Raw genomic sequence first — 27,184 nt, 5'->3', positions numbered from 1 at the left:
TTTTTTTTCTTTTATGTTATAACGATCAATCATTTTTTACATGATTGATGCCTCAACTTATTTTCCACTCAAGGTTCTTATGATGGTGAAGATTAAGCTATATAGGATATCCTTAACATTTGATCACACATGTCATAAAAATGCTCATTTTAGTTTCAAATTATATGGCATTTTTGGTAAAATGAGGGAAAAGGTATTTGTGCATGAAACAAATTGTCTTAGGCGAGAAGGAATTTTGTTTCTTTTGGTCAATATGCCTTAAGACGTGGAACAGAAGTTACTTAAGAGAGAAGGTTCAAGCATTTTTTATGTTTATGTTGTTGAAAGAATTTGGATGGTTCAATCATATTGGCAAAATTTAACACACATTGAGTTACCATTTAAAAATTTGCAGGAGTATCTATTTTAATAATTTTGTCTTATCTATGGCTTTTTATTTTAATAATTTTTCTATTCTTTCATCTTAAAAACCATGCAAGCTGTAGCCTCCATTCCATTAAAACAAAGCTTTAGTTCCTATTGTTACCTTGTAGGATTCCTAACATTCCTAAGATCATGGACTTCATCATTCATGCAGTTCTTATTTTAGCACAGAAGAAAAAAGCCACTCATTCATTCTAGTAAAGCATGAAAATATGGGTGATAAACTTTTTAATGTGAAACCTTCTATTCATCAACAAAACCTACATAAATAGATAGGGATTATCAGACCAAAAATGAATGAACTTAAAGCCTCCATAATAGAACAATGCAGGGAGGAGAATAAGAAATAACAATGTGTTCCATAATAAGATGAAATTTTGAAGTTTTGTATAACATCCTTGTGTGCATTAAACTCCATGAACATGAAATTAGGAAACATTGGGTTTTTATCAATAGAATAGTATATAGGTAAAAGATAAAGCTTTAAGCTTTCTTAAACAAGCAAGGGAAACAAATAGGTACAAATAAGCTTCAAACTTTCTTTTTCTTTGTGGACAAATTCTTTGAACATAATGCATGCAAAAAAAATGCAAGAAGAGAAAGTAAAAATTAGATTTATATCCAAGATCATTTTAGAGCTTTCAAACTTCCCAAACATCTTTTATTATTATTATTATTTTATGAAAAATAAAACATGAAAGTAGTTCCATGCTTTTGTGAAAAAAAAATAGTTTTCGGAAAACTGCATTATTTTATTGCTATTATTTTTGCTCAAAGCCCCATTCAAACCTCCTTTTTGCTCCTATTAGAGGCTCCCTTAAGAACTTTTTATTCTTTTATTCTTTCATTACCCAAGCCTTTTTCTTTTTATGTTTTTTTTCTTCTACCCCTTTTTTTTTTTCTCTCCCCCCTCTCTTTCATCACTAGCCCCTTTTGTAAAGAAGAAAACCCTTAAATCTCTATTTTTTTTAGTGAATATAGGCCTTTGGATCAAATCTCATGGCCAAAGTTCCTTCCTTTTTCTTTTTCAAGGAGTAATCTTTAGCTGTTGGATCAAGATTCAATAAAGAGATCTAACGGCCCACATTATTCATTGAAAAGGTTGGATTTTTGTAACCCCTAAACCAAATGAAAAGATTATTTTACCCTTACTACAAAGTTTTCAGTATTTAAGCCATTTTCATTAAAAAGGTTGGATTTTTATAGCCCCTAAACTAACTGAAAAGACCATTTTACTCTTACTACAAAGTTTTTTGTATTTAAGTTATTTTCTTAGAAATCAATCTTACCATCCTGATTTTTGGGTTTTTAAAATACCAAAAATCATAAAATATTATAAAATTGAGATTTGAAAAGTTTCATGAAAATTCGAGCTTAGAAAGGCCAAATTATAAAAATACCCTTAAGAGGTATTTTGGTAATTTCACACCTTTTGAGGTACTACTGTGATTTTAAATGCACCAAAAATCACGAAATATTATGAAATTAAGATTTGAAAAGTTTCAAGAAAATCCAAGCTTGGAAAGGCCAAATTATGAAAATACCCTTAAGGGGTATTTTGGTAATTTCACACATCTTAGGTATTGTTGTGATTTCAAATGCACAAAAAATCATGAATATTTTGAAATTAAGATCTGGAAAGTTTCATGAAAATCTAAACTTAGGAAGTCTAAATTACAAAAATACTCCTAAAAGGCATTTTAGTAATTTTGTAATGCCTTAAGTGTATTAAAAATTTTTAGTGTTTTAAAAATTACCAATTTTAACTTTAAACCGCATTGATTCCAATTAGGTTGTGAATTTTGAGAATTAACCCAAGTTCTATCCATTTTGACTAAGTTTTATGTAATTTTGACTTTGTTTGACTAATTTTAACTTTATTGACCATGTTTGACAGGATTTAACCCAAGTTGATTTTAGGTCTCCAAATGGGCTAATTTGTGGGCTCTTTATGAGTTGTAAATGCTCTTCCTAAATGGTTTATGTAATGGTCCTATATTAATAAGTCTACCCTATGTTCGTAAATAAGCTCAAGTCAGTCATGTTAAAAATGTTACGAATGAAATTCAATGTTTACACCTGTCCGTTGATAAGTTTGGTTCATAGACCAATGTGCATCATGATGATGGCCTAAGCCTAAGCCTTCGATATGCTCATGAAGATGCTATTGCTACAATCATGAAATGTAACGCATTATTTTGACATGCTTTAGCACCTGCATGCTCTTAATGTTGGCTTATGGGCTCCCCATGTAGCCTATCTTAAAACATGGACCAAGGAGTCTAATATGTGTGCGAGTTAATGGGCTAGAAAACTTGTAAGGTGCAAGGAATTTGATAGGTAAGATCCTTCATAAGTGCACCATTGGTCGACCTTGATCTTTTGAAAAGGGTTCAAATGTGAGCATGCTTGTCTAAACTCAAAAGATGGTGAACTATGCATGAGCATGGTAAAGCCAAAGGAAAATTTATTAAAGGTGTAGCGATACTAACAAACAAATCATTCATTTGACTTAGGTATAGGGGTGAAAGACTAATCAAACTATTTAGTAGCTAGTTCCCTTTAAAGTTTCCTTCAAGATAGCTAGAGCTCTTAGCGAGTTCTATCAGTTAAAGCCAATGATTAGAGGAATTGGGGTCATAAAACCTAAGGCACGAGCCTGAGTAGAGCAACCATCAATGTAGATCTTGGTGGTAGTAACAAATATTCAAACAAAAACTTTGAAGGCTGAGGAAGGGAGAGGTTCCATGTGAACGATACTTACACGTGGGTTAGCAAATCCTAAAAGACGAGGAAAGTTCATCTGATAGTGCATCCAACATGAGCTTCAAAAGAGAATTAGGTTAAAATTCTTGAACTAGGAAATGATGACTAACGGTAGAATTAGGGAGTCTGAAGATGTCAGCAAGGGCTTCAAAAAGAGTTATCTTTTTAGCTTAATAGCCTACCCACCCTAGAAACGGCTCAGCTGAAGTTAGGGTCTAGCAGCCAGAAAAACATTGCACATTGCATTGTGTCTAGTGCGCCCCTAGTGGCCTTTGAAAATCTAGAGGATCAAGTGCCATCCATGCTCGATTGCACTCATAACTATATCAAGTCTCCACAATGAGCAATTTTTGATCGATAGAATAATGTAGGTAAAGGAAGTTGAAAAAAAGGATCTGTAACCTTAGGAAAAGGATTGGCCCTGAGGGTTAGGCAGAAAGATCCTAGTCTCAAACCCAACAACTATCAGTGCATTGCTCGAGTTACTCCCATGATGAGAGTGAGTTGCTATGTGCCAATCGAAGGATGAACCATTCCTTTGAGGGCCTTCCCTGGGCAACAAATAGTTAACTTAGAATTGGTAGGTTAAGGAGAATTTGACTATTTAATTAAAACAAAGCATTTTAATGGCCCTTACAGAAGCTCACATAATGTGAGTTCTAGGCAGAGATTTCAATGTCAAAGTGAAGAAATTCATCCAAGCTCGAGTAAATAGTGGGAGTAAATATGACTCTTTTAAGGTAGCCAAATGCCTCATCATCTAAATAATAACATGCATGAATGGATTAACAAGATTCCCACCATCCTTGTCTACTATCTAGTGAAACCATAACTAAAAGAAAGTGTCATGAGCCTAGGACTTATACCAACAGTTCATGTGGCCTTAGGCTAGACTCTTTTCTTGTAAGCCTAAGTCGACTTGAAAACACTCTCGAAGAGTGAGCACTCAAAAGAACGCTAAAATGTAGTAACTTGTATTGACTAAAGTGTTTTTATAAATCTAATAAGGGTAAGAGGCCTTTTATTTATAGTTGAAGCCCCTATGAATCAATGGCCAGGATTGACTCGAGGATTAACTTAATCCATTGGCTGTTACAAAGTCTAAGATTACAAAGAGATTACATGAGATATGTATCAATAGTTTAAATGTACAAGGAACTATACTATCCTTGAGAGTCTTCAGATCCTTTTAAAAAGTTCTGTTTATTGGGTTTGCTTAGGTTTAGTGCTTTGTTGGGTCTATCATGGCTTGGTATGCCTATACCTGGGCCTAGTCTACTTACATTATGGCTTGGTCTACTTGTACTATGGCTTGGTCGGGGCCCTTCTAAAAATGTTAACCTTTGTCTAGGGAGCTTTGTTGGGTCTATCATGGCTTGGTATGCCTATACCTGGGCCTAGTCTGCTTACACTATGGCTTGGTTTGGGGCCTTTCTAAAAGTGTTAACCTTTGTTTAGAGAGCTTTTGTGGGTGGTCTAGTGCTTGTGCATGCATTTTGTACCCATGTTTTGAGCAACAAGCTTAAGCCCTCGTCACTAGTGCCTTAGACTTGGTTACACATGCATGGGCTGTGACACTTTACTCCACCTAATTTCATGATGCCCTCATCATTTGCTTTGAATAAAACTAGTTGATTTGGTCTTCAAACTACCAAAAATCTTTAGCTGGTTCCCAAATTGTCTTACTAGTGGGAAGTTTCTTCACTACATTAAATACTTATGCCTTGGCCTGTAATTTTATCGCCTTAGAACCCTATTAGTTAAAATGCACCAAACCTTTTTTGTCATATGAGGCCTCTATCCCCTTGGGTGTATATTGTGACTATATCAGTGCTGGCTCCTCTCGATCCTCATTAAATGGCTTTAACATGTGACAGAAAATTGGGTGTACCTTAGGCTTCAATGGCATTTTTAGCTTGTAGGATACCATGCCTTCCCTCTTTAGAACTCTAAAAAGCCCCTTATATATCTGAACTAGATCTTTATGCATGCCTCTATGACACAAAACTGAGTGCAGCTTCAACATTACCAAGTCTCTAACCTGGCACTACATATCTTGTCACTTATAATCTGCCCACTTCTTGTTTTTCTTGGTTGCTTTGCATAGATAGAATCTTACAAGGTCTGCATGCTTTTACCAAGCCTTGGCAAACTTATAAGCCACTAGATTAGGTCTAGTGTAGCCTGTTGCAATAGGTCCTGGAGTGAGCGGTTGCTGGCCTATCACTAACTCAAATGGACTTTGGTTTGTCACCCCAGTTCGTTGCAAGTTATAAGGAAACTAGGCAACATCCAATAGCATGGGCCTACCTCTTTGTGTTGTACTAACATAATGCCTGAGGTAGACCTCCAATAACCCATTAACTTGCTCAATTTGCCCATTGATTTATGGATGCATACTGGTGGAAAGTTCAAGTCTGACGCCAATAGCTTGAACAACTCTGTCTAGAACTACCCAGTAAAATGCCATCCTGATCACTAATGATGGTTTGTAGTATGCCCTAATACTTCACCACATTCTTCATGAATAAATGGGCTAACTCCTTGGTTGAGCACTCCCTAGTTGCTAGAATGAATTATCTATACTTGGAAAATCTATCAACCATTACCATGATGCTCCTAAACCCATCTGACTTGGGTAGTCCAACTATAAAATCCAACGAAATGCTCTTTTATGGGCATTTTGGTATAGGCAATGGCTCCAATAGATCGGTTGCTCTAACTTTTCCTACTGTAGATAAGACAAGTTTTGACATAGGCCTTAATGTCATTCTCATATAAGGCCAATAGTATCGATCTTACACTAGTTCTAAAGTGCAATGTACTTTAACATGGCCAGCCCATCTTGAGTCATGACATTTTTACATAACTTTTTTACGAAGTTTCCCATGCTACCACACAAATATCCTACGTCTTTTGATGAAAAGTAAGTCATCTTGCAACCAAAAATGTTTGATTTTGCCTTGTTAGGCATACTCCATGAGCATCTTGGCTATAAGATCATGGCCCAATTCTTACTTAATGCGTGGTACTAGGGAACAATAAGATCGATTAATGGTAGCAAGCATCGCCTTCCTACTAAGTGCATCAGCTACTAAGTTAGCCTTCCTAGGCTTGTACTCTATGCTAAAATCAAACTTTGCAAAGAAATCCTACCATCTAACCTACTTAGAAGATAGCTTCTTTTGAGTTTGGAAGTAGTTTATCGCAACATTATCAGTTCTAACCACAAATTTAGATTCCAACAAGCAATGTCTCCATGCACACAAATAGTGCACCACTGTTGTCATCTTTTTTTCTTGGATTGTGTTCTTATGCTTGATGTCATTAAGCTTTCGAATCTTAAAGGCAAGTAGATGGTTCTCTTACATTAGCACCCATCAAATGGAAGAGTCTGATGCAATATATGCACCTCATATAGCTTAGTGTGACATGGTAAAGCAAGAATAGGCCTTTTAGTCACTACACACTTTAGTCGATCACAGGCTTCCTAGCACTCCTAACTCTAATCCCACACTCTCCCCTTTTTGAGCATGTTTGTCAATGGTGTGGTAATGGTAGAATGGCTTTTGATTCACCAATCCAAGGAATGATCTCAGATTTGTGACCTTAGCTCCCAATCTAGTATGGCCTAGACTTAGCTTCCATCTATCCGAATCTTGCCACCTCTAACAATGTGGCTTAAGAATGGCACCTCCTTCTAAGTAAAAAAACATTTTTCCTTCTTCATGAACATATCATTTTTCCATAATACCTAGAACACTTGCTTAAGGTGCTCCATATGCTCTTCCAATGACTAACTATAAATCACAATATTGTCAAGATAAACAAGAACAAAATGATCTAAGAATGGTTATAGTACCTTGTTCATTAAGGTGCAAAAGTTGCCAATGCATTGGTTAAGTTGCAAGGCATCATCAAGAACCCATAAGATCCATAGTGAGTAACACAAGCTATCTTGGGCTTATCCCCCTCAGAAATTCTGACTTGTTAGTACCCCAACCATAAGTCTAGCTTGGTGAACCACCTAGCATCTTTAAGCTTGTCCAATAAATCTGCAATGAGTGGGATTGTGTACTTTTTCTTTACTACCAACTTATTCAATGCCCTGTAATCTATACATAGTCATAAGGATCTATCATGCTTTTAATAGAACAACACTGGGGCACCAAATGAGGCTTTTGATGGTCTGATGTAACCTGCATCGATAAACTCCTTGAGCTGCTTCTTTAACTCCTTTAATTCTGAGGGTGACATTTGATATAGGGCTCTAGTTGATGGGATAGCATTCATCACCAGCTTAATTTTATGATCCACCTCACTCTTTGGTGGTAACCTCTTAGGTGATTCAGTGGGCATCATGTCTCTAAATGACTCTAGCACCTTAACACTTCCAAGGGGGTGTCAACACTGTTTTGCTTAGACTCTTCCATCTTTAAGGTTGCAAGGAAAGTGTCTTCATTCCTGCTCACTCCCTTAGTTAGTTGTATGGTAGATAGCGTCTTGGTCTCTATCTTTAATTTCTTTTCAGTAACACAATGCATGGGTATCGATGGTCCAATATGCAAATACAATTGGTAAAAAACACCATAATACACTAATACGGTCAAGGAAGTTTAAACCAATAAAAAGATCATAATCATATAGAGAAATTACCTCAATTGATTCTTTCCATTCACCAAGTTGTAGTTCCATTCCATGTGTTATATCAATTGTTAGGACCTCCTTAGAGTTGATTGTTCTGATCATACCGACCTTTTTTTGCACCTTTAGGTTCAGATCCTAGGTTGCATCTCTATATATGAACAAATGAGATGCTTTTGTGTCCACAAGTGCATTCAATTTCTTGCCTGCAATCATCATGTCTACAAACATAGCTGCTCTTCAACTTAGAGAGAACTCCTGAACTTAGACTAGCTTGTAGACCATGACACATGTACATGCCTCAACCACCATCTGCACTCAATAACCCTCGGTGCATATAATTGCCTCGACCACCATTAGGACATGTTGGCCCCTAGTTTCGACACATGCATCAACCACTATCAGCATACGCTTTCCTTTAGTGTGGGTTGTTACTTCGGACACCATTGTCAAATGCTAGCACTTGGTGTGACATGTGTATTATGACCTTTACACCACTCTTCTGTCCCTCCCAAGGCACTTGTCTATGTTAAGTGCCATCAACACCAAACAATGGTCGGTGCATATATCATGGGCTCTGGTCTTAAGCCAAACTCTATGCAACATCAGATAGTGAATTGACTCATTGTGCATAAGTCAGCCTACGAAACTCAACTGCTCAGTATAATTCTAGTTTGTCAAAGATTATGCTACAATATTGAGACCTTTAGAAGCCCCCAAATTTGATCCTTTTAGGACTATGTTCAGGTGTGCCCACACCTAGGTCTGACCATGCTCTCACACCTTAATCATTAGTGCCCTCACCTGGGTCTAATTGTGTGCCCGCACATCACTCACTAGTGCTTGCACTTAGGGCTTGGCTCAATTATGTTAAGCTCAAACACTATGCCTGAGCCTATGGAGTCTTGATCACTATCTAAACCATTATTCTAGGCTAGTTCCCTATAACTTAGGCCTCTAATATACCTTAAAGGCTGGTCCTCTTGGCTTTTAAACCTTATCTTGCTAGAACGAAAACTACTCTTTGACTCAAACAGAACCTCTTGGCCTACACCAGCTTGCGGACTGTGACACATACACATGTCTTAACCACTATTGGAACTTGTTGGCCCTTGGTTTTGGCACATGCTTTGACCACCATCGGCACATGCTAGCCCTTTGTGCAAGCAATTTCCTTGAACACCATCAACACATGTTGAGCTAGGCACCACACACCATGCAAAGGAATCCTTGGCTCAGGCTACACACCATGCGCACCATAACTGGGTAGTTGGTGGGTTCAGGCACATTTTCATATTTCTGCTATATCAATGCCATTTTTATGGCTTTTAAATTCATATAAGTGCTCACCAATGCCCGTAACTAGGCCTGGCTCAAGTTTGTTAAACCTGAACATCATGCCTGAGCCTCTAGAATCTTGATCACTACTCGTGCCATTATTTTGGGCTAGTTTTCCATAACCTGGGCCTCTAGTGTGCCTTAAGGTCTAGTCCCCTTAGCTATTAGACCTTATCCTGCTAGAATTGGAATCACTCCTCAACTTAAAGAGAACTCCTGAGCCTGAACCAACTTGTAGACTATGACACATGCACATGCCTCAACCTCCATCAACACCCAATAGCCCTCGATGCATGCACATGTCTCAACCACCATTGAGACATGTTGGCCATTGGTCTCAACACATACGTCGACCATCATTGGTACATGTTAGTCCTTAGAGTAGGTCATTGCCTCAGATACCATCGTCAAATACTACCACTTGGTGCGGCATATGTACCGTGACCCTTTCACCACTATTCTATCCCTCTCAAGGCACTTGTTTACCCTTTAAGCACCATCAGCACCAAATGACACTTGGTGTATATGTCATGAGCTATGGTCTAAAGCCAAACTCCGTATGGCTTTAGATAGTGAATCGACTTCATGTGCCTAACTCAACCTATAAAACTCAAGTGCTCAAGATAATTCTAGCTTTTGAAAAATTAAGTTGCAGTATAGACCTTCTAGAAGCCTTTAAATTTAATCATCACAGAACTATGTTTAGGTGTACCTACATTTAGGATTGATCGTGTAACTGTACCTCGATCATCAGTGCATTGCTTGGGTTTGATTGTGTGTTGATTCATTATTCACTAGTACTTACACCTGGGTCTGGCTTAATTCTACTAAACTTGAATGCTATTCTTGAGCTTCTGGAGTCTTAATCATTGCCCATACTACTATTCTAAGCTAGTTCCTCACAACCTAGGCCTTCAGTACTGATCCCCCTGGCTGTCAAACCTTGTTTTGCTGTAATTGGAATTACTCCTAAACTTGGAAAGAACCCATGGGTTTGAACTAGATTATGAACCATGACACATGCACCTGTCTCAACCACCATCGACATCGAATGACCATTAGTGCATACACATGCCTCGACCACCATTGGAACATGTTGGCTCATTGTTTTAACACATGCTTCAACCATTATCGGTACATGTTGGCCCTTGGTGTGGGCAATTCCCTCAAATACCATCAACATATGTTGGGGCATGCACCACGAGTTGGTATCATGGGCCTACGCCATGCACCATCCATACCATGATTTGGCAGTAGATGGGTTTAGGCACATCTTCATATTTTTTCCATACCAATGCCATTTTTATGGCTTGCAAATTCAATAATGGTCCCTTAAGCCTTGAAAAGTTTCATGCAAGATGACTTGTTTTCTATTTTTCATGATATTCAAAATTTTTCACTATTTGGGATTTTTTTAAAACTTTTTTTTGGAGTTTTAGCCCCAAAATTGGTAAATATGATCCTTGTATTTTTGCTGGCATCCATAAAAAAATTCAACTGAAAAATCGAAGTGTAAAAGATTTTGTGGAATTTTGAAAAATGCATCCCCATTTCAAACACTTAAATAGCTATTGGCTCTGAACCTATAAAAGCTATTATGCTTTTTAAAGGGGTGAGAGTTGTCGAGATTCCTTGGGGATATGGGGCCAATATAAAGGCTAAAGACCAACACCCATTGCACATCATGTTTGCACACTTCTGACCCTTTTTTCTTAATCGCGAGAATTTTTAATGATGTCGGTCAAATTCTCTAATGATCTTCGAAAATGGTACCCTAAGTAAAAAAATATGGCATCAACATATGCCCAAGCCCACCATGTGCACTGTGGCCTATAATTGCACTCTGGCCAAGGCCTCGACCATCATTAGCATAAGTTGGTCTTTGGTACTAGCATTTACCTCGACCACCATTGGCACAAGCTAGCCTTTGGTACAGGTACTTACCTCAATCACCATTGGCACATATTGGCCCTTGTGTGGGCACATGCCTTGATCATCATCGACACAATCTAGACTTGGTGCAGGCATATGCCTTGATTAGCATTGATAAAAGATGGTTCTTGGTGCAAGCAGTTGCTTTAAACACCACTGACACATACTTGCCCTTGCTATGGGCTTTTACCTCGAACATTATCAACATATGCTTAGCCTTGGTAGGGCAGATGCCTCAACCTTCATTGGCACCTGTGGACCCTTGATGAGAGATATGCCTACTTGAAAAAAATGTTCCTATTATAAACACTTTAATGTCTACTGCTAGCATATCTGTAAAATCTCTTATGCTCTTTAGATGGTTGTTCGAGCCTTATTTTTTCCCTTGCGAAGGGAGTAAGTGTGCGTGATGGGCCTATCATAGCATACATCCACGATAATGTCCTTGGAGTAAAATCCAAGCTATGCATGCCATCTGGCCATGTTGTCTAGTGACTGGTCACTCCAATGACCTGTAGGCACCCATAACCTCAACCAGTTGGTATGCATGTAAAAAAAGGGCTTGATTGTACTAAGTTTAAGCTCATGCTTGAGGCTAATGCTGCTTTAGACCAAGTTTTTAAATTGGGTAATATCTCCCTATGGTGGTGCAAGTAGAAGCTGCAGTCATGGGCTTGGTCTAGCTAAGTCTCTTAGGTATTTGTCAGTCTCATGGTCCCTTTTCATCAACCATAAAAATGCCTTGGCCTGGCCAAGCTCGTGCATGTAGTCGATGCTACCTAAGACCCCAAGAACAAGTCCCTGAATCATGTAACATCCCTAGGGGTGGTGACAACAGAGTTTGCATATGCAATCATGGCCAGACCAAGCATTGGTAGGGTTATGCCATTATTTGCCTGTTGGATGGTAGGTATAGGTTCATGGCCTTTGCTTGTGTTTTTCCAATGAAAAGTGGTTATGGCATGGCTTCATACATCGTTTCCTCCACTTACTTGTCGAGTAATCAATTGGGTGGGTTATGGACCAATGCGCATTGATGTTGTCACTTGTACGCAATGGGCATATGGGTGGTGCTATGATTATGTGTGTTGGTAGGATTGATGCTCGATGCATCAAGCCTTTAACCCATCATCCTTTGTAATCTCCCCTTATATGGTCATCATACCATAGAAACACAATCAAGATTCTATGTTGCATACCTAAATCGATATAAACCAAATGTCTTGCAATCTTTCATCTATCTTGTGTCCTTAAAGGCTAAGGGTCAGACCTCAATTGTACCCCATGTCCCAAGTGTGCCACCTAAACCCTCATGGTAGTATTGGTGCATTAGTGTTCAATTGTGCTCTTGGATGTGGAATGTTTTATGGGTGTGAGCTCTCGGCCCTTGTTAGTCTGATGCTATGCATTTTATAAGCTTACACATATAATGCTTGTGTTCTGTGTTTGCTCTTTCTATCGCTCGATTGATACGTTGAGGCCCATACGATGCAAACATCTTGAAAGAATACGACCTGGTTGATCCTACCAATAGTCATCTGCCTGTCTTAAAGATTAAGCCATGCATGTGTAAGTATGAACTAATTCATACTATGAAACTGTAAAGGGCTCATTAAATCAATTATAGTTTGTTTGATGGTATCTACTACATAGATAATTGTAGTAATTCTAGAGCTAATACATGCAATAAACATTGACTTCTAAAAAGGATGCATTCATTAGATAAAAGGTCGACATGAGCTTTGCCTGTTGCTTTGATGATTCATGATTACTTGACAGATTGCACTAGCTTTGTGCTAGCAATGCTTCATTCAAATTTTTATCCTATCAATTTTTTATGGTAGGATAGTGGGCTACTATAGTGGAAAATTAGGGTTCGATTCTGGATAGGGGGCCTAAGAAAATGGCTACCATATCCAAGGAAGGTCGCAGGCGCGCAAATTACCTAATCTTGACATGGAGAGGTAGTGACAATAAATAACAATACTAGGCTTTTATGAGTCTGGTAATTGAAATGAGTATAATCAAATCCCTTAATAAGGATCAATTGGAGGACAAGTCTGGTGCCAGCAGTTGCTATAATTCTAACTCCAATAGCATATATTTAAGTTGTTGCAATTAAAAAGCTCGTAGTTAGAACTAGGGTTAGGTTGTCCGATCTGCCTTATGATGAACATCGGTCTACTCATCCTTACTACTGATGATGCACTCCTAGCTTTAACTAATCAAGTCATTCCTCTGGCATTGTTACTTTAAAAAAATTAGAGTGCTTAAAGTAAGCTTATGCTTGTATACATTAACATGGGATAACATCATAAAATTTCAATCTTATTGTGTTGGCCTTCAAGATCAAAGTAATGATTAATAGTTACAGTTGAAGGCATTTGTATTTCATAGTTAGAGGTAAAATTCTTGGATTTATGAAAGATGAATAACTATGAAAGCATTTGCCAAGGATGTTTTCATTAATCATGAATGAAAGTTTGGGGCTCGAAGACAATCAAATACCATCCTAGTCTTAACCATAAACAATGCTGACCAAAGATCATTAAATGTTACTTTTAGGACTACATTGGCACCTTATGAGAAATCAAAGTCTTGAGGTTCTCGAGGGAGTATGGTCACAAGGCTGAAACATCAAGGAATTAATGGAAGGGCACCACCAGGAGTGGAGCCTACGGCTTAATTTGACTTAACATGAGAAAACTTACCAAGTCTTGACATAGTAAGGATTGATAGACTAAGAGCTCTTTCTTGATTCTATGGGTAGTGGTGCATGGCCTTCTTTAGTTGGTGGAGTGATTTGTCTAGTTAATTCCATTAATAAATGAGACCTCAGCCTACTAACTAGCTACATGGAGGTGATCCTTCATTGCTAGCTTTTTATAAAGACTATGGCCACTTAGGCCTATGAAGTTTGAGGCAATAACAGGTTTGTGATGCCCTTAGATGTTATGGGCCATATGCACGCTACACTGATGTATTCAACAAGTCTATAGCCTTGGCCGATAAGCTCGAGTAATCTTTGAAGTTTCATCATGATGGGGATAGATTATTTTAATTGTTGGTCTTCAACGAGGAATTCCTAATAAACACTTGTCATTAGCTAGAGTTGACTATGTCCTTACCCTCTGTACACACTGCCTATCACTCCTACCAATTGAATGGTCTAGTGAAGTGTTCAGATTGTAATGACATGGATGGTTCATTGCTTGTGACATCGTAAGAAATCCACTGAACCTTGTTGAAGAAATTCATGAGAAATTTATTTATGAATTCTTAAGAAACTTTTCAGAGTACAAGAGGATATATATAACTAAAACATCAAATCTGGCAAATCTCTTGATATCCTAAAGATAATAACAAATCACCTAAAAATCCTCTAACAATAAATGGAAGCTACCAAGTAGAAATTTGGTCAAAGAACCATATCCCTTTTATTTAGGAAATAGCTAAAATACTTAATGAATGATAGCTAATCAAATCCGGTTAGGAATTGGTTTTTAACATTCCCTCTCAAGTTGGGTGGTAGATATGAATCATACCCAACTTGGACTTCAAATTCTTGAAATTACCATGATGAAAAACCTTGGTAAGGATGTCAGCTGTCTAATGTTCTGTTGGAGTGTAGACAGTTTGACTATGCCTTCTTTAATCTTTTCAATGATGAAGTGGCAATCAACATCTACATGTTTCATTCGATCACCCTGTTCGTTTGATGAATAGGGTTCTTAGCAATGTTAATAGCTGTATTTTTATCACAAAACAATTTCATTGAATTCCCAGCTAACCTTTTCAGTTCCTATAGCATTCTCTCAAGCCAAATTCCTTCACAAATCCTATGAGACATAACCCTAAATTCAGCTTTAGTACTACTTCGAGCTACCACTAATTTTTTCCTCTAGGTGACCAAGTTACCCCATAAATACATACAATACCCCATAGTTGACCTTTGCTCTATCACAAAACTAGCCCAATCTGCATCTAAAAAAATCTCAACATCTCTATTTAGTGTTTTTCTAATGTGCAACCTTTTGCCTAAATCGTTTTTCAAATATTGAAGGATTCGGTATACTACTTCCATGTGTGTTTTTGTACGATCGCTCATAAATCTGCTCACCATACTTACAGAGAACTCAATGTCAGGTCTAGTGTATGCCAAATAAATTAATTTTCCCACAAGTCTTTGGTATCTATTTTGGTCTGCAAGAGGACTTCCATCTCCGATTCCCATCTTGACATTTAGGTCCATTGGAGTATCCATTGGTTTATGCCTGAGCATCCTTGTCTCTTTGAAAAGATAAAGTACATATTTTCATTATGAAATAGAAATACTGTTTCTTGATCGAGCTACTTCCATGCCAAGAAAATATTAAAGCTATCCCAAGTCCTTTTATTGCAAACTCTTTAGCTAAAAGAGTCTTCAAGCCAACTATTTCCTCATCATAATCTCTTGTGAGGATAATATTGTCAACATAAACAATCATAATAACAATCTTGCTATTTGGTAAATGTTTGACAAACATAGTGTGGTTGGATTGGCATTGTAAGAACCCTTATTTTTAATGGACTTAGTCAAATGGTCAAACCAAGTGTGAGGAGATATTTTTTAGGCCATATAAAGATTTATGAAGCTTACACAGCTTGCCAATGTTGTGCTGGTTGTCAAACCCTAGAGGGATCTTCATGTACACCTCTTTCACTAGATCACCATTCAAAAATGCATTTTTGATCGATTGGTAAAAAAACCAATTTCAGTTTGCAACAAGTGATATAACACATGGACAGAATTCAATTTTGCTATAAGAGCAAGCATCTCCTCAAAATCAATTCTGTAAGACTGAATGAACCCTTTAGCCATAAGACGAGCTTTAAATATATTCACACTTTTGTTTGTATTGTGTTTGATAGTAAAAATCCACTTACTTCCCATGGGCTCTTTCCTCTAGGAAGATCAATAATTTTCCATGTGCCATTCTTTTATAGTGCTTGCATTTCTTCCATTGACACAGCCTTCCACTTTGGTTGTTCGAGCATTTCTTGGATGGCAATCAGTATATGAACATCAATTAATAATGTAACCAGTGCCTGGTAAGTAGGAAACAACCTTTCATAGGAAACAAAGTTACTGATAGGGTGCTGAGTACATGATCTCATAGCTTTTCTTATAGCAATGGGCTGAGTAAGATCACTAGGAAAATCATCAAAGATAGTGTTCCAACCCATTAGGAGTACCGCAAGTGTACGGGTCACAAAAATAATAAAGATTGGAAGTATTCTAGATTATCATCTCCTTAGGGATTAGGAGTTCTAGACCTAGGGGTAATTACCAATTTTGATACTTTGGATATATCTGGTTAAACCAAAAATCTTTTTTCTAAATAACTTACATGAAAATTAAACATTACCAAACATTTAAAATCTACTTATTATGAAAAAGGTAAAAATTAACTAAAGCTTGCAAAATATAGAAATTACTAAAAATAAAAAGTTGCTAAAAATAGAAAATGAAACAATTAAGCAAAAATTAACTAAGGCATGAAAAATAATTTAGACACACTTAAACAAGAATTTAAACATAAAAACTTAATAATTTAAATGCAGAAAATTAAAATAAAAACAAAAAATAAAACTTGCAAGTGAACTAACCAAAATTCCTACATGACCTATGCGACTAATTACCACCTAAACATGCATTAAATGTAAAGAAAATAAAAACTGTTTTACATGGTTAATCTACACCTAAAATGGAACCAAAAACCTATTGGAACCTTATGCAAAAACGAAACACAAATGGAATAAAAATTTATGCAAACTAAAATACTATAATGCATGGAAACTAAGACTTATGAACTAATATGCTAGGAAAATGCAACCCTACCTAAGGAATTTGTAAAACCTGTTTTACTAGCTTAAATTAGACATGAAAACAAGCCAAAAAGGTATAGGAAAGCTTTGCCTAAAACTAACCAGAAATGCTTAGAAAAATTACACAAATTGGAGCATAAAACATAACCTAAACTATGGATCTAATGATTTAAATGCATTTAATCTTAAAAGAACTATATGATAACTAGAAATCAACAGCACAACATCAAAATAGACTCAAAAATGAACAAAACATGTGTAGGAGATCTTGGGCAAAACCAAATGAAACAAGCTAAAAAAATTAAATTGAAAACTGAACTTGGAAATGAAAGAAAAATGGCTTGAATTGAAACATTTCTAATTAAACATTGCATCAAACATGTAAGGAATTTTTAAGCATGAAATAAGAACAATAATACAACATAAAACATGAAATAAACAGCAAATAAATGTATAGAACTGAAATAAAATAATCTGGGCTGAAAACTAAATAGCATAAACATAAAGAACTAGAAACTATAGCACACAAAGATCAAGCTTTTGGAGCCTTATGATGTAACCATCACCTTAGCATCCAAAGCCATCCTTTCCAAGATTTGAAGAGCTTTAATTTCATGCAAGGATTGCTGGAAAATAAATAAGAAATAGAACTAAAATCTGGAGTCAAAAACTGGCAGAATCAAATATAAACCAAACTTGAAATCAAGGAAATACAAGAAAGTTTCAATGTTTGCAAGGAATGGAAATTAAACAAACTAAAGAACTTAAAAGGCAATAAAAGTGCTGTAAAGTAAACTGGAAATAAGTAAAAAAATGGCCTCTCAATGAAGATCTGTTGGCCAGCAAGTGTGCTGCCAACAAGAAGAAAAATAAAAATCGAACAAGCCTTCTACAATCATCCTCCCTAAGCATAAGTCATAGCAAACAAGATGAAATCACTCCCCAAAAGTCATAGCAAAATCAACAAAGGCTACCTGCTAGTCAGGTTGATGTAGGAAAATGCAAGAAGAAAAATCATGCTTCAAGCAATGGCAGGTTTGGCCCTCCCTTTGGCTCTTCAAAATGTCCTAATTTCAAGCCCTATCCTAGGTCTTTCTCAGCCCATAAATGGTTTATCAAGCGATGCAAACTAGCAGCAGTGCTTGACTTTTATTTTTCATCGTGTTCCCAATTTTAGTTTGACTTGCAATTCGTTCCCTTTGCTGTCTCCTTCGTTGTTGATTCTTCTTGGTCAAATTTGCTTGATGTTTTAGCTTGCTTTTTCTCTAATTTCAGCTCTAAAATTAGCTTGAATCTCCTCCAAATCAGCTTGTACAGCTTCTCCTCTCAAGCAATCCATCATATGCAAGAAAGGAAAGCTCCACATGCCTTTATTGGTGGCTTACAGCTTTGGGCTTCATGTTCATTGATTAGCATTTTTTTCTTTTTCTTCATGGCTCCATTTTCTCAAGGAAATCTGCTCTCCTCATCTCCTAAGGGCCCTTGAATTGCCTTGGAAAATTTCCCACTAAATTTGGGCATTGCTTGCATGATGACACTAGGTACGGGTATGGTGTTTCGATTTTTCCTACACATGAAATTTGGAGAATTTAGGTGGATAATGAAGCAAAATTAAATCAAATAAGTTAAAATTAAACCAATTAAGTACATGATAATTATAAAAAAATAGAATTATTAGATAGGTTCAATAATTGTGTTACCTATATGAATTTCAAAAGTCCCTAGATTTGGTTCAAAATCTTTGTTCTGTGTTAGAGATGTACAGGTCCCTATCTCCTTTTGAGATTTTAGTCTCCTTAAGTAGACAATCATATCCTTTACTTTTGTTTCTTGCTCAATTTCAAGAGATTTTGGATGACTAGTTGACTTGAAAGAAGAAGAAGAATTTTTTGAAATGGGAATTTGAATTGGTAGACAAGTAAATGAGGGATTAGATGATGGCTCAATCTTCCAAAGTTGATATTCCTTAGAACTCTCCCCCTGAATATTGGTTTTGGGATAAAATGGCTAATTCTTAATGAAGGTGACAACCATAGAAGTGTAAAACTATCTAGTAGTTCATGAATAACATTTGTAGCCTTTTTGGTTAGGTGTATAGCCAAGAAAGAAGTGCTTGAGTGATTTGGGGTTTAGTTTATTGCACTGTTGTTGGTGTATATGAATAAAGGTAGTATATCCAAACACTTTAACTGGTATGAAAGAAATGATTTGGGCATGAAGGTAGGTTTTGAGAAGTGTTTGACAGAGGCTTTGAAATTTTAGTACTCAAGAAGCATTCTATTGATAAAAAAAGCTACTGTCAAGATTGCCTCTCCGTAAAAATGTTTTGAGACATGAGAGGCTAGCATAATAAATCTTACAATTTCCATCAAATGTTTGTTTTTCCTTTTAGCAACTCTGTTTTGTTGAAGAGTTTTAGTACATGAACTTTGATGAATAACTCCTTGATTTAACAAGTAAGATCCAAGAATTGAGTAATAGTATTCTCACCCATTATTTGTCATAAGGAACAACCATGAAACTTTGGTGTGATCATCAATAAAGGTAACAAACCATTTAGAGCCTATAATATTGCTAACCCTTGATGGTCCCCAAACATCACTATGGATCATAGAAAAAATATGAGTTGATTTGTATGGTTGACTTGGATATGAATTGCAAGTGTGTTTGGAAAATAGACAAATTTCACATTGATAAGACTTGGAACCTTTATTGAATAAATCAGGGAACAATTTTTTGAGGTACAAAAAATTTGGATGTCCTAAATGATAGTACCATAACATGAATTGTATTTTCTTTACTCTTACCAGAAGATGAAACTAAACAAACACTCTTCTATGATTGTCTCTTAGATTTTTCATTTATAAGGAGATAGAATCTAGCACACATCCTAGCATTGTCAATCTTTTTCCCTAAATCCAAGCCCTGAAACTCACACATGTTAGAAAAAATTTAGTAATTTAATTAAAATCTCTCATAATTTTATTGATAGACAGAAGGTTGCAATCTAAATTAGGGACATGAAGAACAAAGTCAAGTGTTATGTCCTTTAAAATAATGATTGAACCTGTTCCAGCTACCCTAAAGAATGACCCATCTACTATTTAAATTGTGAGGTTTTCAAAACATGGGTTGTATTCATGGAACGTCAATGCATCACAAGTCATGTGGTTTGATGCACCTAAATCAACAATTCAAGATCTTGATTTTCCACTTTGCACAAGTAGAGCATTGAGATAGTTACCTTTTTGTGCAATAGACGCTATGCTTACAACTGACCTAGTGTTATGAAGAGATTGTTGAACAATTTTTTGAAGGAGTTCCAATTGCTCTTTATTGAATGGACTTGATTTTGAAGGTGTTGGAGTTATCTCAGTGGTGGCAAGATTTCCATGATTCCCTGGATTTCAAGTAGAACATGGTTTATAGTCGATAGGTTTCTCATGGATTTGCCAACAATTTTCCTATGTGGTCATACTTTCTGACAATGGTCACTCCAAGGTTTGTTATTTTTCTTTTCTTTATTTTCACTACCTTTAGAGGATTTTGGTTCTCTTGTAGCAAGGGCTGAATTTTTGTTTCTTGTGGATTACATGATATCCCTAGCATCACTTTCCTTCTACTCTTTTCTCAAAAAACCTTAAACAAAACTTCTCGGATGTTGGGTAATGGCTTGATTCTAAGAATTCTCCCATAAACATCATCACGGCTCATGGTTAGACCTAGTACAAACTTTCAAACTCAATCTTTCTCCATTATTTTCTTGTATTGTTGGCTATCGTTAGGGAACTTCGATGCTATTTCTTCAAAGATATCTAATTGCTGCTAATAATAAGTTAAGAAATTACAATAGTCCATGATAGAAGAGTCTCATTGTCGTAGGTCATGTAAAGTGCTTTTGATCTTGAATATTACAGACGTATTATCTATGTTGGAGTAGGTTTCATTCACAGCATCCCAATCTCCTTAACAGTTTTGCAGTACATGAAATTCTCACCAATCTCATTGGTCATAGAATTGATCAACCATGACATTACCATGCTATTATCCTACCTTCAAGTTTAGTACTTCAGGTCATCCTTCCTGGGTGAAATAGCCATTCCTATGAGATAATTTTCCTTACCTTTTCCACAGACAAATAGCATCATTGATTGGGACCATTGGATGAAGTTTTGCCCATTGAGTTTGTGACCAGTGATAGGCAAAATAAGGGGCTAAGACACACCTATGCTACTAGCCATGGCATAGATAGAAAGACTAAAAGAAAAAAATATATGGGTTTTGATGATTCAGGATGAACGCTTTGATACCATAAAGAAATTCATGAGAATTTTATTTATGAATTCTTAAGAAACTTTTTAGAGTACAAAAAGATATATAAAGATAAAACATCAAATCTAGCAAATCTCATGATATCCTAAAGATAATAATAAATCACCTAAAAATCTTCTAATAATAAATGGAAACTACCAAGTAGAAATTTAGTCAATGAACCAAATCCCTTTTATTTAAGAAACAACCAAAATAATAAATAAATGACAACTAATCAAATTTGGTTAGGAATCGATTTTCCACACTTATCATTTAAAGGAAGGAGAAGTTGTAAAAAGGTTTTTATAGGTGAACCTACAGAAGGATAATTGTTGAAACCCATTCAACAAATGACCCATGAGTGCATTAACGAAACACTAAAGGGGTGAGGGTGCCTTTGTGCCTCGAGCCCATTCTAACCTTGAGCTACAATGGTCACTTCATTTTGCCTCTTAGTGGGCGAAATGATCGATATTGTCATGTGTGACTGAATAATGAACCCTGGCATGAATTGCAATTAGGAACTAGAATGAAAAACAACATGTGTGCCTCCACTATCCTATTTATGGTGCATGCGTGGGTGGCATTGTAACTCCTTTTGTCATGAAAAACCAAAATGACTATCGACAACGGATATCTTAGCTCTTGCATCGATGAAGAACGTAGCGAAATATGATACTTAGTGTGAATTGTAGAATCTTGTGAACCTTTGAGTCTTTGAATGCAAGTTATTCCCCAAGCCATTTGGTTAAGGGCACGTTTGCCTAGATGTCATGCATCATTGCCCCTTCTAACCCCCTACCCATCGGGCTCTAAATAAAAGGGTAGAAGATGGCCTCCTACGATCTTGTCAATTATGGTTGGCCTAAAAGCGAGTCCTCGACAATGATAGTACCATGACCATATATGGTAAAGCTCTCAGCATGTCTCGTCTCTAGTGATGCACTCTCATTCTCTATCTGGACCCTATCAGATCCCTCTCATCACTCAACCAATGCTCATATCATGACCCTAAGTTAGGCAAGATCACCTAATGTGTTTAAGCATATCAATAAATAGAGTAAGAGAAACTTACAAAGATTCCCCTAGTAATGGTGAATGAACTAAGAAGAACCCAGCTTGAGAATCTATCACTTCAACATCCGAATTGTAGTCTGTATAAGCATCCTTAGTGTCAAACCAAGCCCAAATCCCTTGAAAAAGGGCCCCAAAGATGGTGAAAGCCTCAGTGTGCCTAGACCTTATCACACCATGAGTTAGATTATTTGGGAATGCAACCCTAATCAGGTGATAAATTTCATGTAAAGCTAAATATGAGTAAGAAATCGATAGCGAACAAGTACTATGAGGGTAAGATGAAAAGTACTTTGAAAAAAGAGTCAAAGAGTGCTTGAAATTGTTGAAAAAAAAATAGATAGGGGTCAACATACACTTTGATCAGATATGGAACAGCAAAAGTTAGTCCACCAATTAGCTCGGGGTATGGATTGACATGGGTTACAGCAACTGCCTAAGCTTGAGCTTTTGATATACCCATGAAGACATCATTACCATGATTGTGGAATGTAATATGCACTGTCTCGACATGCCTTAGCACCCATGTGCTCTCAGTGTTGGCCTACGAGCTCCCTATTTAGCTTATCTTGAAACATGGACCAAGGAGTTAAAAATGTGTGCGAGTTAATGGGCTAGAAAACCCATAAGCAATAAGGAAGCTAATTGGTAGGATCCCTTGTGGGTGCATTCTGACCAACCTTGATCTTTTGAGAAGGGTTTGAGTGTGAGCATGCCTATCAAAACCTAAAAGATGGTGAACTATGCTCGAGCAAGGTAAAGCCAGAGGAAACTTTGGTTAAGGCCCATAGTGATACTGAAGTGCAAATCATTCATTTGACTTGGGTATAGGGGTAAAAGACTTATCAAACTATCTAGTAGCTAGTTCCCTCGAAGTTTCCCTCAGGATAGCTAGAGCCCTTGATGAGTTCTATTGGGTAAAGCCAATGATTAGAGGCATCGGGGGCACAATGCCCTTGACCTATTCTCAAACTTTAAATAGGTAGGATGGCATGGCTACTTCATTGAACCGTACCATAGAATTAAGAGCTCTAAGTAAGCCATTTTTGGTAAGCAGAATTGGTAATGCAAGATGAGCCAAAAGCTAGGTTATGGTGCCTAATTGAGCACTAACCTATAACCCATAAAAGGTGTTGGTCGATTAAGATAGCAATATGGCAGTCATGGATGCTAAATCCACTAAGAAGTGTGTAACAACTCACTTATTGAATCAACTAACCCTAAAAATGGATGGTGCTTAAGTGCATGACCTATCTTGGTAGTTAGGGCAAAGGCTAGGCCTTGATGAGTAGGAGGGCATGGTGATCACTATAAAACCCAAAGTGTAAGGGGAAAGGTTCCATGTGAATAGCACTTACACATGGGTTGCCTATGAGAACTTTGAATGACCGTCGGTGCAGTTTTTTTGGTAGTAGCAAATATTCAAATGAGAACTTTGAAAAGCAAAAAGAGGAAAGGTTTCATGTGAATGGCACGTGCACATGGGTTAGTCGATCCTAAGCAATAGGGAAAACCCATCCGATAGCGTGTCTAGCAAGATCTTTGAAAAGAAATCGGGTTAAAATTTTTGAACTGGGATGTGGTGGCTGACAATAATATTAGAGAGTCCAGAGATGTCAGTGAGGGCCTCAAGAAGAGTTATCTTTTTTATTTAACAGCCTACCCACCCTAGAAATGTCTTAATCAAAGGTAGGGTCCGGTAGTTGAAAGAGAACCACACATCATGTGGTGCCCGGTGCACCCTGAAAAGCCTTGAAAATCCAAAGGACCAAGTGCCATCCATGCTTGATCATACTCATAACTGCATCAAGTCTCCGAGATGAACAACTTTTGGTCGATGGAACAATGTAGCCAAGGGAAGTAGGTAAAATGGATTCATAACCTTGGTAAAAAGATTAGCTTTGAGGGCTAGGCAAGAGGGTCCTAGTCCCGAACCCATTGGTTGTTGATGCACTGCTCAAGCTATTCTAGTGGTAAGAGTGGGTAATCACATGCCAATTGGGGGATGGACTGGGAATGGCTCCCTTGGAGGCCTTTCTTAAGTGATGAATAGTTGACTCAAAACTAGTGCGAACAAAGGGAATTTGACTGTTTAATTAAAACAAAGCATTGTGATTGTCCCAATGGATGCTTACGTAATGTGATTTTTGCCTAGTGCTCTAAATGTCAAAGTGAAAAATTCAACCAAATGTGGGTAAAAGGCAAGAGTAACTGCAACTCTCTTAAGGTAGCCAAATGCCTCATCAGCTAATTATTAATGCACATGAATGGATTAACAAGGTTCCTATTGTCCATGTCTACTAACCAACAAAACTATAGCCAAGGGAATGAGGCTTGATTGAATTAGTAGGGAAAGAATATCTTATTAAGCTTGACTCTAGTCCAACTTTGAAATGACTTTAGAGGTGTAGGATAAGTGAGTGCCTTCGAATGAAATTGAAATACTACTACTTTTAACATTATTTTACTTATTCCATGAATTAAATGTAGGGCATAACTCTTTTTTTTGGATCCAAGGCCAGTCTTGATCAGTCGATCCGATCGAAAGACAGTGTCAAGTGTAGAGTTTGGCTAGGGTGACATATCTATTAAAAGATAATGCAGGTGTCCTATGATAAGCTTAAGGACAATAGAAATCTCATATGAAATAAAAGGGTAAAAGTTCATTTGATTTTGATTTCCAATATGAATAGAACCATGAAATTGTGGCCTATTGATCATTTAGAACTTCAAAATTTGAAGCTAAAAGTGTAAGAAAAGTTACCATAGGGATAATTGGCTTGTGGCAACCAAGTGTTCATAGCAACGTTGCTTTTTAATCCTTTGATGTTGGCTCTTCCTATCATTGTAGAGTAGAATTCACCAAGTGTTGGATTGTTTACCCATCAATAGGGAATGTGAGCTAGGCTTAAACTATCATGAGACAAGCAATGTCATAATAGTAATTCCACCTAGTACAAGAGAAACAATTGATTCACACAATTGGTCATTGTTCTTTGTTGAAAAGCTAGTGGTGCAAAGCTATCATGTGTTGATTATGACTAAATGCTACTAAGTCAGAATCCAGGCTAGAAAAGACGCACACACCCATCACCTGATTGCCGACCCATAGTAAGGGCCCATGGCCCCTAAAGGTATATGTTGTAAGTGCATCCCCTGTGGCAAACAAGCCATGAGGGCCTCTTTGGAGCTCAATTCCCATCAAACGATGGGTAAAATCTTTTACAGATGACTTAAATACATGATGGGGTATTATAAGTGGCAAAGTGGCCTTGTTGCCACAATCCACTTAGATTTAACCTTTTATTGCTCTGATTTATCCCTTTTTCCACCCACTGAAGTTTTATCACTTCATTTTTTTAGCTCGTACCCCTCTGGGGTTGGGGATAAATGGTGTTTCCTCAAGCATCTAAGGAAACAACAACCAAATGCCCTTGGTATTTGTTATAAGGATAGGCTCACCCTTGGTGAGAGCACTTGCCTAAACTCCATTGGCACACACTAGCCCCTGATGCAGGTTGTAGCCTCGAACACCATCAACAGCATCTGGCCCTTGGTTGGTATGGGCAATCACATCCAACACCATCAATAGATGTTGGTATGTTGTTGACTCAAACACTATCAGTAGATGCTAGCCTCTTAGTGCGTAATGTTGCCTCAGACACTATCACCAGATGCTGGCACTTGGTATAGGCAGTTACCTCAACCACCATTAGCATAAGTTTAGTATAGGTTGTTGCCTTAGACACCTCTTTGGAAGATGCTGGCACTTGGTGCGACATGTGTACCTTGACCCTTCCACTTAAGGCATTTGTCTTCCCCTCATTCACCATTGGCACCAAATGATGCTTAATGCATTTGTCATGGGCTTTGGTTTTAAGCTAAACTTCATGCTGCCTTGAATAAGGAATTGACTTCCTATGCCTAAGTTAGCCCATAAAACTTAAGTGCACAGCATAATTCTAGGTTGTCAAAGATTGTGTTATAGTACTAAACCTCCTAAAAGCCCATAAATTTGATCCTTTTAGGATTATGTTTAGGCATGCTCACATTTGGGTTTGACTGTTGGCCTACACCTTGATCATCAATGCCCATACCTAGGTCTAATCATGCACATACACCTTGATCACTAGTACTTGCACCTGGGTCTGATTATGTACTCGCGTATCACTCACTAGCACCCGTACCTAGGCTTGGCGCAATTCTATCAAACCTAAACACCATACCTAAGTCTCTAGAGTCTTGATCACTATCCATACCACTATTCTAGGCTAGTTCTCCAAAACCTAGGTTTATAATAGGCCTCAAGACGAGGTCTCTTTTGCTTTTGAACCCTATCTTGGTAAAATTGGAATTGTTTCTTGACTTAAAGAGAATACCTAGGCCTAGACCAACTTGCAAACCATGAGACATGCACATGCCTTGACCACCATCAAGACATGTTGGCCCTTGGTCTCAGCACATACTTCGACCACCATCGGTACATACTGACCCTTTGTGCAGGTAGTTTCCTTGAACACCATCAGCACATGCTAGGTCACGTACCACGTGGGGGTATCTTAGGCCCAAGCTGTGCACCATTTGCACCACGACCAAGCAATAGATGGGTTCAGACACATCTTCATATTTTTGCCATGTCAATGCCATTTTTATAGCTTGTAAATTTATATGAGTGCTCACCAATGCTCGCACTTAGGCTTGGCTCAATTATACCAAACTTGAACATCATGCCTGAGACTCTAGAGTCTTGATAACTACCCATACCACTATTTTATGCTAGTTCCTCATGACTTAGGCCTTCAGTAGGCCTCAAGGTTTGGTCCCCTAG

The 27,184-nt window shown here is 37.4% G+C and overlaps 2 non-coding genes and 2 pseudogenes across 2 annotated transcripts; all 4 read left to right on the top strand.

Annotated features, from left to right (window-relative positions):
- Nucleotides 1–2,030: 2,030 nt before the first annotated feature.
- On the top strand, nt 2,031–4,051 carry LOC149519290 (25S ribosomal RNA; annotated as a pseudogene).
- Nucleotides 4,052–12,614: 8,563 nt separating this feature from the next.
- On the top strand, nt 12,615–14,407 carry LOC149519289 (18S ribosomal RNA; annotated as a pseudogene).
- A 7,493-nt stretch (nt 14,408–21,900) lies between these two features.
- On the top strand, nt 21,901–22,056 carry LOC149519288 (5.8S ribosomal RNA). Its single transcript, XR_016341980.1, has one exon. It is a non-coding gene; the product is annotated as a 5.8S ribosomal RNA (ribosomal RNA).
- A 232-nt stretch (nt 22,057–22,288) lies between these two features.
- LOC149519287 (25S ribosomal RNA) lies at nt 22,289–25,676 on the top strand. The gene has a single exon (XR_016341947.1). It is a non-coding gene; the product is annotated as a 25S ribosomal RNA (ribosomal RNA).
- Nucleotides 25,677–27,184: the final 1,508 nt, after the last annotated feature.

Source organism: Durio zibethinus, chromosome 4 (genome assembly GCF_047325235.1).
Source record: "Durio zibethinus cultivar Kanyao isolate XHJ-2024 chromosome 4, ASM4732523v1, whole genome shotgun sequence".
Taxonomy (NCBI): domain Eukaryota; kingdom Viridiplantae; phylum Streptophyta; class Magnoliopsida; order Malvales; family Malvaceae; genus Durio; species Durio zibethinus.
The sequence above is the reverse complement of the archived record's forward strand: the minus strand, read 5'-3'. Positions and strand labels throughout refer to the sequence as shown.